A 17,733-nucleotide genomic window follows, 5' to 3' on the forward strand; every position below is an offset into this window, starting at 1 on the left:
CAACGAACTAGAAATACTGAGACAGATACCAACTCCTCTATATCCTTTATCAATAAAAACAGCGTTCAGAACTTTCATTATCTTGAGTTCAATTTAGACATGATCCTGGGGGATAACTCACATGTATTAGGTCAGAAAAAACCTTCTGCAGCATCTGAACAAACATGACACCTCAAGTGTTGCCATTCCACATGCCTTATTGGGTAATTTCACACAATCCAACAGTCTTGCAGCCTCTGGTTCAGATCCAGTGCTAAATTCTCTCAGAAGGGATGCTGATTTACCAAGTGCATATCTAGCTTCCTTGGTGCTGTGTTAGGATTATTCAGCTAAAGATCATAAGACTGGTAGCTTATGGTACGACCTTTTGAAATGCAGTAAAAAGTACTAATCCAGTACAATTCATTCTTCACAGTTGCATATTGTGATGGTTGTCACAAAATCACACCCGTGTATCTCAACATAACATTTGGGAACCACTGTAGTAGGTGGAGAGAAACATCTAGTAAGTCTTCGAAATATGAGTAACACATTGATGTCATTTAAGTTTCCTAAAATGTTTTTGCCGAAAATTGATTTTCAAACACTCACCTTTCCTTATATTGTTCCACTGGTACCTTTTCACAGAACTCAGAAAGGCATCATAAACTTGTTGCTTTCACTTATAGTGCATGTACATGTGTAAAAAAAATGTCAGTGCATTCTTATTTTGCACAATGTTTTACATATTTTACATTTTAATTTGTTAAAATAAAAATGCATAACTGTCCTTTGTTCTAATGATTCCATTTAGATCTATTCCCCAGCCAAGAGAAAAACATTTCTGTAAAATCCAGATAAGAGCTCTGCAAACAAGAGCTTCCAAACAAACGGACAAGTCATTACACAATGCAATCCACACATAACATGTATTGAAAACTTGACGTTCAATCTATTTTCTATTAAAACAATGTTAATCTACCCAAACTTGGTGGGGTGTGGTCTGCGGTGCCGTGCGGATGGCATCCGCAATCACGCCCACCATGTTAAAAGACGGGGACTCAGGGGTTGGTGTGTGTTGTGGTGAGAAGTGCTGAATAAAGATGGCTCAAATTCAAGATCTGTGGTCCAGCCGTGCCTTATTCTGGTCACACATACCAAACTCAGTGTTGTACGTAACACTTGTGTAATTTAGCATTTGCCACCAGGTTTCATTCTCATGTGACTGTGATGTCACAAGTCCTGCTCCTTGTCTACAAAATGTAAATTTAGGTGAGCTCAGACAAACTTCCACTTTAGTTATATATGAAAAAAGCACTGCTAATGTAAACTCTGCATTTATATGATATTTTCCACATTCAAGGAGACCAAGAATACGTAGACCGAAGTGTCTATAGCAAACTGTGATAAATGAAATGAAAGAATTCAAGAATTTTTTGTTCTTTGAATACGCCGTCCCTTTAAAGTATAATGAATTGATTAAAGATATCATTAAAAAGATCATTTCTCGCAGTGTAATCCTGAATTGTTTGACTTAAAGGGTGAGGCTGTAGTGTGTCGATCCTTTTGGTTTAAATCCATTCATTGTTCACAAACTTTTTTGACGGCACCCTCCGACAACACTGCTCTGCTCTGCGTTCTCTTCCTTTTGTTTAGAAACCATGTTCATTAAACCTAATTACACCCTGGACTTTGAAGTGGATACATAAATTAGCCCCTGCTCAGCCACTACCTATAGCTTTGAGCTTTGATGCCACTGAGCCTGAGACACAAACTGATTACTAATGGAAAAGTTGAAGTAAGATACAGATATTCTCCTTTCCCATGGGGCAACTTGTGAGTGAATAAAATTAGCAGTGCAAAGACAATTTGGTCACATTGGCAGCTTTGCTTGTCTGCTGTCTTAACCTGCATGTTGTCACTGCTACCTCATTATTCCGGACAAGCGGACAAATAGAGAAACAGCAGCAGGAGATATAGAGGAGAGACAGAGGAGCATTATCAAAGTCAAGGATGAAGGGTCAATAAAAACAGATGGTCCTGAAAAGCCACTTTGGAAAGCCTGCACTGGTGCCCTTTGAAAGGAAAGAAGAGAGGTCAGTTTTACCTCCCATCGCCTTCCAGTTTTCCATTCTTGTCTCACAAACTTTTAGAAAGTAGAAGCTGCATCAGTGTATGGTCTAATTGTCTGTTTATCAAAAGTAAAATACAACAACAAGGCACCTGCTTACAGCAAAACATATAACAGAATAAGGAGCAGTGAGCCTCTGAGATATTGTGTGTTGTTATTAAAAAATATCCTCAGCATTTTCATTTATTTCATTTTATTTCATTTGTTTGTGTTAATTCAGATGTGAGAGTCACAGTACAACAAGTTGACAGTTTCATCTGCCTTTGTGTCTGTTCTTTGGGGTCCTGTTAAAATGTGCACGTGTTAACTATTCACATCAGTGAGACATTTATTTGTTTTATTTCTATCAACTCCTTGACTCAGCAATATTTTTGCCTTTGTTCAAATCTGTCCTCTTGTCTTTGTGGCCAAGCAGTTGGGCCGTTGTTACATCTGATCATAAAACATTGTGGCTTTCCCATTTGGGTATCTGCAAATCTCAAGCTTTAAGGTGTCAGTTGTGGAACAAGAGGATTTTTTCTTGGTTGATACATTTAAATCTGAATGTAGAAGAGTCAGTGACGCTGGTGTTCCAGCAGTTTCCAGTTCTTCGTAGGCTTGAGCCCTGGTGGTTCATGGGTTGTTTGTGTACATCCAAACCAATTTTCTTGACTGAGAGTGACAGCTCGAGTCTTTTTCAGACCTTAGCAAAGTGGTGACACATTCAACTAACTTGTACTTAGATGCAATTGTTGTCTGCAGTTTTGAAAGTTCCAAGAGAACTTCTTAACTAGTGCCTATTGTTCTCCATATTGGTCAGTTCAACGAGTGCAGTCAAATAATTCCCTTTTATTTTGGCAACGAGAAACTACCAGTTGTAGTCAATTCTGATCATTACTGAAAAGTTTATAGGTATTGGACATAGTCACATTAAAGTATATTTTTGAAATGTCAGCATGTCTTGTAAAAAGTGAATCTGTTGAAACATTTGAGCCTGTATGTATAATTTAGATCTTTTCTGGATTAGAGAAAACCCCAAATGAATTCAAATTTGTGCACCTACGTTTTGTTTTTAAAATGTATTATTTTGCCTGAGGTTGTTGCACCCTGGAAAAATAATAGTTAAAAAAATAATCAAAAGCCCAAAATTATGATGACATTTATACCAATAAAGAGTTTATGTAAATTGTATGTACTGTATACGTACAGTTGGATGACAGTTAGATTAAATGAATGGTGTTTTTGTTGTGCTCAACACTACAATAATACTGTGTTTTAATCGGCCCATTTGCTCAATTTTAGCTTGGATTTTCAAGATTTTAATTTCTCCTGTGTTTTAGAGGTTATCAATTCAGCACACTAACTTTCAAAGGTCTCATACATGCTCTAAGAAGCATGAATATTAACACAGTAGTCTTGCAAGGAACAGCACTTTTCAAAGCCACAGCACCCACATGCCAGGAAGCCCACACACAGGGTAGATCAGATACTGATACTGCATCCTACAGACTTAGAACAACTCATACTAATGAAACAGAAATGTGATGGCAACAAACCATACCATAAATGTAACATCCAAACTTTATTGCAGAACTGGGTGACAGTGCAGTAGCATTAAGATCCTATATCACACTAAATGAAAGAGAATACCGTAATTGTCGGGCTATAAGCCGCTACTTTTTGCACAAGCTTTGAACCCTGCGGCTTTTAGTCAGGTGCGGCTTTTCTATGGATTGTCCATGATTTTTGTCATATCGTAAGACGATTTGTTTTATTTGTTCCGCTGTTGTACGGCACTACGTTGCCTGGCGGAAGGGCATGTGATCAGACACACAGTATTGGGGTTCAAGAGTGGTATGTTGGTCACATGTCCATCCGCCAGGCAACATAGTGCCGTACAAGTAGCGCGAAAAACAAACTTCAAAGTAGCGCTATGCGTTCAGCAGGAGGCGTGGATGATGAGTGGCGATAAACTTGCGAAAAGCAAGTTATGCTCAACTCCACCGGTGGAATCTGACAGCGTGGAAAAGTGTGAAAACATCCATGATCACCAACGGATTTCGAAGGGCTGGACTGCTGCATGATGGAGAGGAGGACACCGCCACGGCCCTTCTGAGGGTGTTCAACTCCGACACTGACAACGAGGATTTGTTTGGTTTTGAAAGTGACAACAAAGGAGAGAAGCGGAGAGTGGATGACGAAGCCATCCTGAGCCTGTTCGTTTCCGACACTGGAGAAGAGGACTTTGGTGGTTTTAGTGCGCAGGAAGAAGAGAAAGATGGTGGTGAATTACTGACTTTTCTTCTTGTTAAAGCCGTGTCACTGCACCTGAGCCTAAAAGGTAGTCCGAATCTATTTTTCTGGTGTGCTGTAGGTTATTGTTATGTACTACATTTGTTACTCATTTATGAAGCACAGTACATGTTTCGTACTTGTAATTACCGCTTCTTGTACATATACCTAAAAAGTTATGCAAATATGTACCCATAACTTGTTTTTCAAAATATTAATAAAAGGGGTGTGTCTCCAAACAGCCATCTCTTTCCTGACAATTCCCTTTGTGCATATTCTCTTACATATGGTAAGTCAACATTGAAACACCTGCAGCTTTTAGTCAGGTGCGGCTAATGTATGTACAAAACAGGATTTTCCCCTGATTTTAGCTTGTGCGGGCTTTGTAGTCCGGGAAATACGGTAATTCTTTCTGGCAGCATGAGGTTGTAGCCACAAGTTTTCTCTACACATTTTGTGTTTTATTTACTTTGGCACATCAGTTTTTAATCAATTAATAACAGAAATCAATCATATTCATTTCATGGGTTTCAACAACTTAAATTGGCAAGAAAATGGTACCAGAACAATATTTATAAAAATAAAGGTTTTATATAAATATACATGCATATGGCTATAAATTAACATCTTCCCATAATCCCTCGATTTCTAATTCTGCAACCATTCCCTGTGTTTTAGTTTTACCTGGAATATTAAGCACTGGTCAACATCCTGATGCAGTTTTGTTGTATGTATATTGAAGGTAAAGAAAAAGTCTTCAGCATAAGGCATGATGACAGCCTAAAGTTGTGTGGCAAGAGTTTCCAAGGAGTTGCTGTTGGCTAGCAACAGAATGGACCATAGGCTGTTCATGTATACTTGTGCATACCAATTCTTGTTCGCATTCTTAGAAATCACAACCTGCAGTTTCCTATAAACAACCTAATAGGTTGTAGGGCTTTTTTGTTGTTATTTTTTTTATCTTATTTTGCCTGAATCTGCAATAAGGTGAAAAAGTTGATATTGCTTTGCTTAGAGTTCGGACCATTTACCAATCACAAGAAATCGTAAGAAATCTCCTTTTTCATATTTTTAATGATCTGCCCTGCACAGGAAAAATCCATTTAAGTCATCTGTTATAAACTGATACTTTTTGATGGATGATACATGATTGTTAATTTGTGCCACATCATCAATAAAGCAGAAAGACGTATTTCACAGTAAATATTCTTTGTGCTATACACGTCGTTATATAAATAGACACTTATCTTATCTACTTTTGCATGCAGTAACAGCGATCGAGAGCTGTGTTAATTTAGCATAGGTCAGTGTATGAATTCTGATTAGGTCTGACATTCTCATTATAAAGTGTTACCAGTCTGTCTCTGTCTCCTTCGCCCTCTCACTTTACCTCTCTTTCCCTCATACTGTCCCTTCACCTTTGTAATAAACTCACTGTGTGGTTGGGTTCCAGTAAGTCATCCGAGCTCCGGTCAGAGCCAAAACAAAGCAAACACCCAGACTAAATATCACTTCATTGACTCCCACTCGCTCTCCTCTTTGTCTGGCTGCCTCATAGTGATGCCAGGAGTTTTTGTCTGCTGCTGGATAAAACCTGGGCCGGCATAGAGAGGCAAAATGGAGTGTTTTATCAGAGTGTGCCAGATTAGAGTGCAAGCACATGTGGAGGTCTATGGAGGAGCGTTTCATACACTGATGGTCTTGCAGGAAGCCTGTTCTTGTAAAGTTCTACGTGTGGAGGAAAGAAAAATTAGAATTTTATTGTTAGGTCTCAACAGGGTCTTTACTGGAAAGCCCAGTATCTGCAGATATTTCTAATAATTCTGATCTTTTAAGTCTTGACTTACTGTTGCATGCAATCACTTCAGCATCTAAATTTAAACTTTAAGGCAAAGGTGCATTGTTCTTTTACCTCTCACACATGCTCATAGCTTCGATTTATTCTCAGCCAGGCTACTTTTGCTTTAACTGGCCCAGAAAAAGCAGTTTTTTGTCTCGTTGTCCAGAGGTTTGAACTGGTAACATGGCATGGGTGGCTCACAGGCCAGTTGCAGAAGGAGAAATGCAGCTCAAAGTCATTGAGTGAGAAGAGCAGGACAAGGAAAACAACAATGTCAGGTTAAATACGGTCAGGAGCAGGAGTAGTCGCAACAGCAATACTGCAGAATTTCACCTTTGTGGCTGCAGTCAAGACCAGACAAATATTAGCCTGGCTTACACTGTTTGAGGATATGAACTCCTCAATGTCTGTCATAAACAAATTTACATGAATCTGCTCCTTATAACTGTAATTAATTTAATAATAACTGTTCATAAATGAAATGTATGACATCCCCTGACAGTGCTGGGGAAATGCCCTGGGGCTCAGAAGGTAGCAGCACCCCTCCAAATTACCAAATGTTCCACTGTATGTTTACGTCATAGCTCTATCTTGTGAACTAAAATCTAATACAGTACACATTTTCCTCTTGAATTTATAAATTAAAATCTTGATGTCAGTGGAGCATGATGGAAAAACTTGTATCCTAACCTTGCTCTTTGCCTCTCTGTCATTTGTGGAAAATGACTGCCAATCTGTTAACCATTAACTATGCACCAATTTCTTTTTCTTTGATCCTATTAGATTTGAGCAGTGTGGTCAGTGACTCATGTCAGAGTTGCCGATGACACATAACAAATAAGAACTGCAAAAAGGTGGTTAGTTAAGACAAAGTTTGGTAAACAAAGATGAGCTAAAAAATGTTGTAGGCTGTGCTCACTCTCACCTGGCAAAAAGTCACTCAGAGGCATTTAAATGACAGTTGGTGAAAAGAGGGAGGTAAATGGACCAGACCAGGTGATTATGTAGCAGTTTTATAGTCACTCAAACTGAAAAAAAAAATTTTTGTTTGTTGTTTTGTGTATGTGTGTGTGCGTGTTTACCTGTTTAGAAATCTTTGTGGGGACCAACAGTCACTTATGAGGATAAAAGTGCCTGTCCTCATGAGTTTGAAGGCATTTTTGACACTCAAAATGTGGTTTTAGTGTCAGGGTTACAATTGGGTTATAGTTAGGTTCAGGGTAAGGGTTAGGCATTCATTTTTATTGCCTATGGTTAGGGTAATCGGCTAGGGAAAGCATTATGCAAATTAGATGTCCTCACTAAGATATCAAAATGAGAATGTGTGTGTGTGTGTGTGTGTGTGTGTGTGTGTGTGTGTTTTGTTTGATTGTGGCAAATCAAAGAGAAGTGGAATCTACACAATTCAGTGTTTACACGTTACTGTCCAACTATATTTACTCTAGAAAACTATGTACTGTACACTGTTTAAAGTAAAAGTTTATTTCCATATATTTCTATATTCTGTCCATGTGTGCTCTCTGATGCAGTCATCAGAGTGTGAATTTTCATGAATGGTTTCATGATATATTTTCAGTGTTCCAGCACATTAGAAAAGTCCTATATAAGAACCAGTTCATTTACAGTACATAGTCCTCAAGGGACATGTTTAACTTTGACAGACAAACCGATGATGACTAATCTTACTTTGGCTAAAATTCCAGTCTTTCAATGGAAATTTTGGAAATAATTCCTCTTCCCAAGTGAAGATTAGTCACCAAACACTCACTGAGCACATCAGAGTCCCTGCTTACTGAAAATAAATTATTTTTAATGGGGAAAGTCTGCAATTGCTTTCAGCAAGAAGGCTTGTATTTATGTAAACAGTGGTGTTTGTGCCCAACGTAGCTGTATTTGGTCACTTAGTCATTAGCAGTTTTAAGATACTTTTGTCTTAAAACTGAAGTTCTTCTATTGGACAGAGGGGTGAAATATCTTCTTATAATGTCTTAATGCCCACAGATTGCAGCACATCTATACACATGTACCAGATTCTCAGTGGAAGATGTTTTGTGGTTTTTCTATGAAGGGGTGGTTTCCTAAATGCTTGGTCAGTTCTCTTCCTGTCTGTGTTTATTTTTGCACTCCTGCAGACATTAATGTCCCAACCAAGCCACCCTTTCCTTACTGATACACCTCTTAATACAGGCCATTTGTGGCTGGGAATGAATCTCCATCTTCTCACTGTCATAGCCTTTTCCAATGCACTTTGGTTCATATTCATATAGATCTGGTTTCTCTTCAGTGGTATGTTAACTGCTAAAAAAAAAAGATCTCTTGTCTTTTATTTTGTTTCTGTACCCTGGATTAACAGTTTTTCAACATGCAAAAAAAAAACCCCACATTTATTAACTGCATCAAAGCCTACAGTTGACATATTTCAGATGTGTTTTTACCAGATCTGTCTCTGGTACAGCTTAATGAAGTCTGAATCAATACCTCAGTCTACAGTATAGCTCAGTAACAGCTTGTGCCGTGACTGCAACAAGAAGCATATTTTTCATCTTCATTTTCGTCTCTTCATTCCACATGCTTTGCTAGCATGCAAGCACACTGATTCAGATCAACCCTCCGTGTGTTTCATCAAACCAGTGCAGATGAGTTACCAGCAACCAAGATTTTTCTGTCATCAACCATGAAGGCAGAGCAGGAGCTATCCTTTAAAAACCACAGCACTGGAGGTGAAAACATCCAGCTGAGATCTGAAGTGCTAACAAAATGCATTTAGCTGTCTAAACATATTAGATTTTGCAAGAGATATCATTTTACCACAAGAGATTTACATATTTACCACACCGTTTTGAGTTAGCTGTAAGAAAGCTTGTGGAAACTGTGGTAGCAATCCGCCGCACTCTCCCAGACTGTGTTAATGTTAGTTTCTACACTGTACTATAGCACAGGTTTTATACTCTCCAAACACTTAACTTACAGCAATATCTTCATCTTAAACTAACATATACACACTTGACTTATCCGTGGCAAAATGCTTATACAAATGTGGTCATATTGTGTGGTTAGGATTCTGCACATCTTCTTTGTCATTATGTCTTCCTACAGACAGTCTGAGAGCTCTGAGTCCTTTCAGTTTTTAGTCCTGGTTATTTTTTGTTTAGTTTTTCTTTTTTTATTTCAGCAATGAAACTTCCTCCAACACAATATGAAGGGCCATACAACCTGCTTTTAGATTTGAACAGGTATACTGTACATAATAAAATGTTAGTTCTGCTTGTTTGCAATTAAATATGAGGCAACTTTTCCTCTTTTACAGAGGTGTACTCTGGAGAGCAGTTGACATTTATAGGTTTGTAAAATGCTACCTTAGACCATAACCCATAATAATAAATGGCTTTGTAGCAAATCCATGATTTTTGTTTTTTGCAAGAAGTTGTGTATTTTCTTTCTTTTTTTTCCCTTTTTTTGTTTGTTTTTTTATTTACAGTGTATCCTGCCAGAGAGTGAAAGCAAAACCTTGGAAATCTAACATTCTGTCTTATTTTATTTAATAACTGTGGTATGTGCAGATATGCCTCCTCGTCTAAACTTTTTGGAAGTTTTAAAAGAAAGTAAACTGCACAGTTAGATAGACCTGACCAGCTGCTTCTTCGCTGCCTGTTAAATTTACTCTACAGGATGTCAAGCTCACTTTTTCCAACTGCTTATTCATAAAATCGATTCTAAGTTCCAGTCTGTTCAGGATTTTAGAAATAATGGTATGAACTGAGGTGAAGAGTATGTGGAATATTTTCCAGAAGCTGTCAGGATAGTGCATTTTGCATGCCTTTATCCTTTTTATTTCAGCCTGTTGAGGGGAAAAAGGCATATAGATGTATGCAAAGAGAAAAATAGCAGAAAGTCCTATTAATTGCGAAGATTTGAACAGAAACGGAAACGCATGCTGCAAACACTCCAGTGATCCAATATATAAAGTAAATCTTATTATTTACTAATATGAAGAAAGCTATTCTGCTTTACATTATTCGTTTCCTTTCAGCACATTCAATTAAAAAAACCAAAAACATTTTTACACTATTTATTGTCAAGAGAGTTGTCTTTGCAACATGTCCTGGACTACCCTGGTGTTCTCATGGTGTCTGTCCTTACACACTGTTGGAACCTCACAAGATGTTTTGACAGATGATAATTACCATTGACCAACACACTGCTTATACTACTAGGGCTGTGCGATATCACCAGGATCTCATATCCCGATATAAGATATTTCACACCCCGATAACGATATATGTTCCAAAATAGTGCATTTTCTGTAAATTCTGTAAATCTCAGGAAACTCGACTTGTGTGAAGTGTTTTCAGCTGGGTGTCGTGTGTTTTGAAACTATACATTTTTGAAATTATATGTTTTTAGATATAAGTTGCAACAGCCACCAGTTTGTTTGTGAGTATTTATTACACGGCATACCGCAGGGGAAAGCCTGTTCTAACGTTGGAGTCTAACGTTTATTTTGAGAACCTAATGACTCTTTTTTTCCTTTTTTTTCTTCTCATCCGTAAACTCTTTCAAGGGATTCTTGCATAGGTGGTAGAAGAGGTTTGCCGTGTTTGAGTCTGACGTGGGGACCGGTTTGCGGCATAATTTGCATTGTAGAGTTTTCTGGTCCATGTCAGACTTTTCATAACCAAACCATGTCCATGCTACAGAGGTAGCCCCTGGTTTAGGAATAAGGTCCTCGATTTGTTTTGACTGGTCTTTGTGATTGGAGCTACCTGGTTCTGCCTCAACTTCACTGGCCTTGCTGGTATTTTCTGTGGCTGCATCCACGTGGTAAGCATCCAAACGGTGAAAAAATATTGCCGTAAACAGTGTATTTTGCGACACCACAAAACAAACGATATTGTATAATATGAAACGATAGACGTTTTAATTTCGTCATCTGATATATTTCGTCATATCGCACAGCCTGAGCTTATACAGTATCTCATTGTTTGCTTGAATTTTAGGTAATCAATCCAAGAACGTGCAGAGAGAAAAAACTGACAATCAGAGGCGATAGACAATTAATTCAACGAAAAAATTCTAAAGCTCTTCTTTGGATGTTGAGGTATGAACATTCAGCCTGGTGCCCAGTGTAATCAGAAGGGAAACAGGGAGATTGCTGCCAGAGTGATCAGGGTCAAGAATTTAAGCTTGGTAACAAGCGCTGCTTGATGTGAGCATTGTACTGCTACTGCTTATGTAAAGCAGATTTAGGGGAAAGGGTATTGTGATGTTTCCTTTTTAGGTGCTTAAGTTAGGTTTAGTTGGGTTATTAAGTGTTTATTAAGGAAAAAGGAGAATTGAAAGGAGGAGAGAAAAGTGAAAGCATGGAAAGCAATGATAGTAAAATATCTGGGGCACTTCCTGGAATAAAGTGTTCAGTGGATGCCTTGCACTTCTTAGTCCATTGTTCCCCTTGTGTTTCAGCTGTCTAAAGGGGGTAAATCACATAAAATAAATGTCTTGATTCTGCTGTGAAATCACTTATTTTCTCTTTTAAAAAGCAGTTCTTGTCAAATTTCCCTAAACACTGTCAATTAAATACTCCATATCTGTTCAAATCAATTATCTCCACCACGCAAGTGCCCTGCAACACTGTTGTGAAATAATTGAGCTAATGGGTTTTTGTTCCCACGCATATGGTATCAAACCTCTCTCCAGCAATTAAGATCATTATCCGCCCTTGTGTTCTTGTTTAAGCACATTTCGGGTCCATTTCGCTAACTCACAGGTTGAGATGAGATTGAATTTAAAGCTCAGAACCTACTGCGTACTTTCAACCCTGTTAAAACACATCAGGTGACCACAAGAGTACTCCACTTATTGAGAGCTGTGGCCATTTCATCCTGAGAGCTCTTATAGCATGGATAATTGACCTTGTGGTAGAAAAGAGCAATTTGTACTTTAAGTAGCTGAGACATTGTTGAGGTTCTTACAAAATTAACTGCTTTGGAAAACCTTCAGCCACTGAAATTTAACCGTTTAGCAAAACTAGGTATTTATTACAAAAAACTCACACACCTGCTTATTGTTTTGTTTTGGGTTTTTTTGCTTTGCTTTCAAATTTATGCAGAGAGCACAGTTGACCGAACTTATGCTTCATCTTAGAATGTAGCAATAAGTGATGGATGGTAATAGAAATATGATGCAAATATGGATAATTCACGATACCAGCCTCCTCAGCAGGGAATATTTGCATATTTAGTGGTTTACCAAGGGCTCTTTCTGTGGAGGAGTGCCCACTGGTGTGTGGTGACTTTTACAGAAATACAAGCAGAAACTACCCCCTCCCCCACCCCCTATACACACACACACACAAAGAAAAAAAATAGGAAAGAAAGCAAAAATAAATGCAGCGTCTTTCAGTCTTCAACAGGACAAATTAAACCAGATTTAATGACACCACACTGAAAACGTCTTGAGTTGTATTATTAAGAAATACTATTACTATACTTTAAACTCTACTTTTTTATTCCCTTGAGATCCAGAAGGTCTTTTCTGCCCAACGTAGCAGTGATGATCTCTGAGTGATGTCACTCCCAGCTTCACCATCTGACTTCTGCAGCAAATGAAACACAACAACAACCCATCATCACCTTTTCAACCTCCCAATCCAGACTTTTTAAGTCTCTAAAATCAAACCCGCTCACCAGTCGATATCACCACCAAAAGACACCTATAAGTAGGCATCAATATATTATGTGCCGTGAGAGCTGGATCTTCAGTGGACTTCTGTCACCATCCACAATGGTGCAGTTGGAGTCTGTGTGATGAGAGGCATTGGAGATCAGCACAACAGTGACCTGATCAGCCTTTATGTTGGAAAGCACAAGAAAGGACAGATCCAGCCGGTTAGCAGCAACTGAAAGTAAAGTGTCCATTACTGAGGTGAGGGGGAAAAATACAATAAATAGAAAATTATACTATATGGCTGCAAATATATCTGGGTAGCCCACAAAGATAAAGTCTATGTTTAGGAAGCACTGGCGTACACATAGACTACCTTGAGTCCTTGTTGGTAACATTTAAGATTAGTTAGTAAATAACAATTAGCTAATGTTGTTCATGAGACTAAAGTCATATCACTTTGGTAATGTAAATATAATATGGCCAATATTATAGTTATTACATTATTCATTATTAGCTATTACAGCAGTGAACATGAACTCTGTGTCAAATACTGAGCTTCAATACAGATTCAAGTTGCAGTTATTTATGTTATTTATGTATGATATGTCTTATCACCTTAAATCTTCACTCAAAGACAAGTATCTTTGACAGTGTATATATAGGTGTATTATATATAAGAGACAAATGTTGTTCCTTCAGTATGTTGGCATTACTAAATTTGGCTCATTGCTTACATATATTTATAAAAAGAAAATGTACAAGCTGTGATAACTGTTTCTGATAAAATGAAGAGTAGACTGATATATTAAATATTCCTTTATTGGGTGAGAAAATCAGACCATGTCATAACTGCTTTAAGTCATACAGAATAGATATCAGAGCCTTAAACAGGCTGACTTCTGCTAAATGGGTCAAACTGGGCAGAAAGTATACAAACACATAACATCCTTATAGAATATGATGTAACACTATAGATCAACTTACCTCAGAATATATAAAGCATATAAACAATTACAGCAATATGATGCAACAAACACAGCAGTGCTACTAATCCAAAATACTCAAAGCTTCATAGAACTGAAACAAACATTTATTTTTAGGTCCATTCTGCTGCTGATACATACTTTAGGTTTCTGAATATTAAACTTGTTGCTGCCTTTCATAGTGTGTAACTTGAAGGCCCTGAGTACTTTCTCCCACACTGAAAACACTGGAATGATAAAATTATTTGAACATTACCTAATAAGACTGATTCAGGACAGACAATTAGTTATGTTAAACTTTCCTAGCAGTCCTTCAAAAACAGGGAACAGTCTGTCTATTCTCTCCATCTGTCAGCTGCTGCTGGCTCTTCCTCCTCCTCTTCCTCACACACTGCTGAGTTTGTCCTGGTGGATCATCAGGGGTGCAAAGCCTCACAGATGATGTGCAGCAGTGGGTCCCTCAGTCTGTCCTCACTCTGGACACTTGCAGTTGTCACACATGGAAATCAAATGTGTGATAAGCTGCAGGATTCAAACACAAGTGTAACTTATAAATACATGTTCATACTTTTATTACACAATCAAGAAAGAAAGAAAAAGAGAGAGAGTGTAGGACAGACAGACAGGTGACAGTCTCAGGTGTACACACTGCTACAAAACAGCACAAGAGAAGGAGGATTTAGTGTTTGTGTTATTACGAAACAAGAAGAGTTCCCAGATGGTACAGTGGACACATGTGTGACTTCTGTGATTAAAGCATCTTTCTTTCAGCTTAACGAGTGAACCGTCAGCTCGTTCAAACACACGTTAAAGTCCGTTTGGCTCGACACCACCGAACAGAGGCAGCAATATAAGATAGCTAACATTAACAGTGCAGTGAATCCTGCTTGTGCTGTGATATTCAGGACTGCAAACCGAGCAGCATCACTGACTTTCAGCTTGTTGTGTTTGTGGATATATGACTGACTTTAATTATCCATAAAATCATCACATTCTCTGTAAGATTAAAGTCAACTATTGAACGGCGTATATTTTGAAGTAAAGGCTTTAAAACCAAGTTAGTACAAACATCGCTAATGTCACATAACTTTCCCGACATGTGGCCAACAGTAATGTTTTAATGTTCTTCATTATAAAAACATTCACGCATAAATAAGTGCCATAATATTCAGTACTTACTTCTGAAAGTTTACTCTTCGGCAGCTCCGCTTCCACCGTTTTTTTTGGCAAAATTATCCACACCACCACCGCGCTATGAAATCTGGCATATGTTGGGCCATGAAGGCTACACCGACCCATCCTTAAAATTCAGGGAAATTAAGGACGCATTTGAGGGCCGCATTTCGAGCAGCCTTTGAATTAGGACAGCCTTTGTCATGTCGCTGTGACGTAATCGGCCTTAAAATGCGGCCTTTAAGGCTGCAGACCCTGAATTGGGATACAGTCCAAATCCGGTCATTGGTACTTCCTGGCTTGTGTAGTTACTAGGTAACAAAAGCTCAACACTGCCCCTAGCGTCCTGGAGCACTTCCGTTGTGTTTTGGAATTTGCATGTGTTTTGGGGTTTGCATGTGTTTTGGATTTTGCATGTGTTTTGTATTTTGCAAGTGTTTTGGAGTTTGCAAGTGTTTTGGATTTTGCATGTGTTTTGGAGTTTGCATGTGTTTTGGGGTTTGCATGTGTTTTGGAGTTTGCATGTGTTTTGGATTTTGCAAGTGTTTTGGGGTTTGCATGTGTTTTGGGGTTTGCATGTGTTTTGGAATTTGCATGTGTTTTGGGGTTTGCATGTGTTTTGGATTTTGCAAGTGTTTTGGAGTTTGCAAGTGTTTTGGATTTTGCATGTGTTTTGGAGTTTGCATGTGTTTTGGGGTTTGCATGTGTTTTGGGGTTTGCATGTGTTTTGGAGTTTGCATGTGTTTTGGATTTTGCAAGTGTTTTGGGGTTTGCATGTGTTTTGGAATTTGCATGTGTTTTGGGGTTTGCATGTGTTTTGTATTTTGCATGTGTTTTGTATTTTGCAAGTGTTTTGGAGTTTGCAAGTGTTTTGGATTTTGCATGTGTTTTGGAGTTTGCATGTGTTTTGGGGTTTGCATGTATTTTGGAGTTTGCATGTGTTTTGGATTTTGCATGTGTTTTGGAGTTTGTACGTGCTTTGTCTCTAGGGGCCACCGTAATTTACCACTGTGTTGACTGTTATTCCACTCTGTGCTGTACATTGCCATGTTGTGATTTACTGACCCTGCTTTCACCAAGCTAGACTTCTCTTGTGTGTCCAGCACCAGGAATATATGTATGCCAGTCAGAGTGATGCCCCCTGTCACTGGTGATAAGTGGTAATTGAATTTTGCCAGGCGAAGCTATCAGGGCAGGTCTGGCAGACTAGTGTCTGTGCCGCGTGAGAGGGTCTTGGCAGCATAATGTTTTTAATTGTGTCGGTCAGGGCAGTGCAGAGGTCCGTCTGCTGTAACCTATCGGCTGTCTCTCGGTCTTTCGGCTTCCATTCATCTCCCTTCATCTTTGTAACTGAATCTTTTCTGCTTCTCTAGCATCAATCAAGCTAATTAGCAAATTAATCTTGAGGTCGACATCAAAGTTCACTTGACTATAAAAAGAAGTGATCTGCCCACAGAGAGTGATCATTAAACTTTAGTTCTCCTGAGCCCTGCTAGGGTTTATAGCTAGAGATTTACCAAGTGTGGCTAATAAGCGTGTTGTCGCAATTGCAAACATGCGCCAATTGGAGTGAAAATGTCTGTGGGTGATCTACTGACAATGTGCTAAATTATAAAACATGCAAATAATTTATTACAGCAATGACCACAGAACAGGAATATCTACACGCTGAATTTAAAGAAAATTGAAAGAAATTTATTGATTGCAACGTGTACATGCTTTGCCTTTGCACCCTCACCAAAAAGGCATAAATATTCTGTAGAGCTTGCATAACTTAACCACGTGTGGTTTCCAGCTCACTAACGTCAGCATTCAAGAATACAATGAATCGAGAACACATCATCAAGTCTCAGGTAGTTACATCTGGTCTCTATGGTCTTTATAACAAGTTTTTCTTAATCTTCATATTACTACCTGATAGTCACTTTCCAAAGTTGTGCTGCTCTGCTTTTAGTCTTCTGAGTATTTTCTACTGCTGCCACCACAAGGTTGCAAGGTCAAGGCAACCCTTTCTGTTGTTTTCTCGGTGAGTGTCTCTAACCCTCTGTTCTGGACACAATCCTAAGTGTTTGTGGCAGTTCCAGGCGGTGATGGTTAGCCAGTTGACCTCAGTGGTGCAGCAGCTGACAAACTGGCCACTTTTAATGTCAATACCCAAAACTGACTTGGTAACCTTTTCCCCACCTTCATACAGCTCTCTGTTATCACTCCAGTGTTTGCATTTAATGCACCTGGGGCATTTCTTGTTTTTCATGTGTCCCTCAACAGCAACATAATCCTTAACCCCTCAGGCACAATGATATTGTATCTTACATCCTGTAAGACCTGTGAACTGTGGCAGTCAGTTCACAGGTCTACCAATGTCTACCACAGTCAGTCACGTCAACAAACACAAGAGTAAATAACCACTTTGCAATAATGACTTAGTTCACACTGTTATTGCCATGATCCCTTGGATTCATTATGTTCTTATTTAATATATTTAAATTTGATTTTTAAATGTTTTTTCTCCATAGTTTAGATATTTTAGGTATTGTATTTTTATTTTTTGTATTTATTTATGATTATCTTATTATTCGTGTTCCTTTGTTTCATGTTTAGTGCAGTGGCAAGTGGTTAGTTTTATGAAAAGGCAAGCAGAGAGTATTACCTAACCATTACTTAACCAAAATAAATTAAAGTAAAATAAAATA

The 17,733-nt window shown here is 38.4% G+C and overlaps 1 protein-coding gene across 4 annotated transcripts in view; it reads left to right on the forward strand.

The window, feature by feature from the left end:
• The window catches only part of sorcs2 (sortilin-related VPS10 domain containing receptor 2), a 355,461-nt gene that overhangs the window by 240,101 nt on the left and 97,627 nt on the right, over window positions 1-17,733 (forward strand). Inside the window, exon 1 of one of the 4 annotated variants that reach the window (XM_084924626.1) lies at window positions 3,989-4,430. The exons of the other annotated variants lie outside the window; for them this stretch is intronic. The gene's annotated coding sequence lies outside the window, so the exon portion shown is untranslated. Of the gene's footprint in view, window positions 1-3,988; window positions 4,431-17,733 lie in introns of those variants that run through there. 4 annotated transcript variants of the gene reach the window in all.

This window comes from Perissodus microlepis, chromosome 3 (genome assembly GCF_051167445.1).
Source record: "Perissodus microlepis isolate ML-2025 ecotype Zambia chromosome 3, ASM5116744v1, whole genome shotgun sequence".
Lineage (NCBI taxonomy): Eukaryota > Metazoa > Chordata > Actinopteri > Cichliformes > Cichlidae > Perissodus > Perissodus microlepis.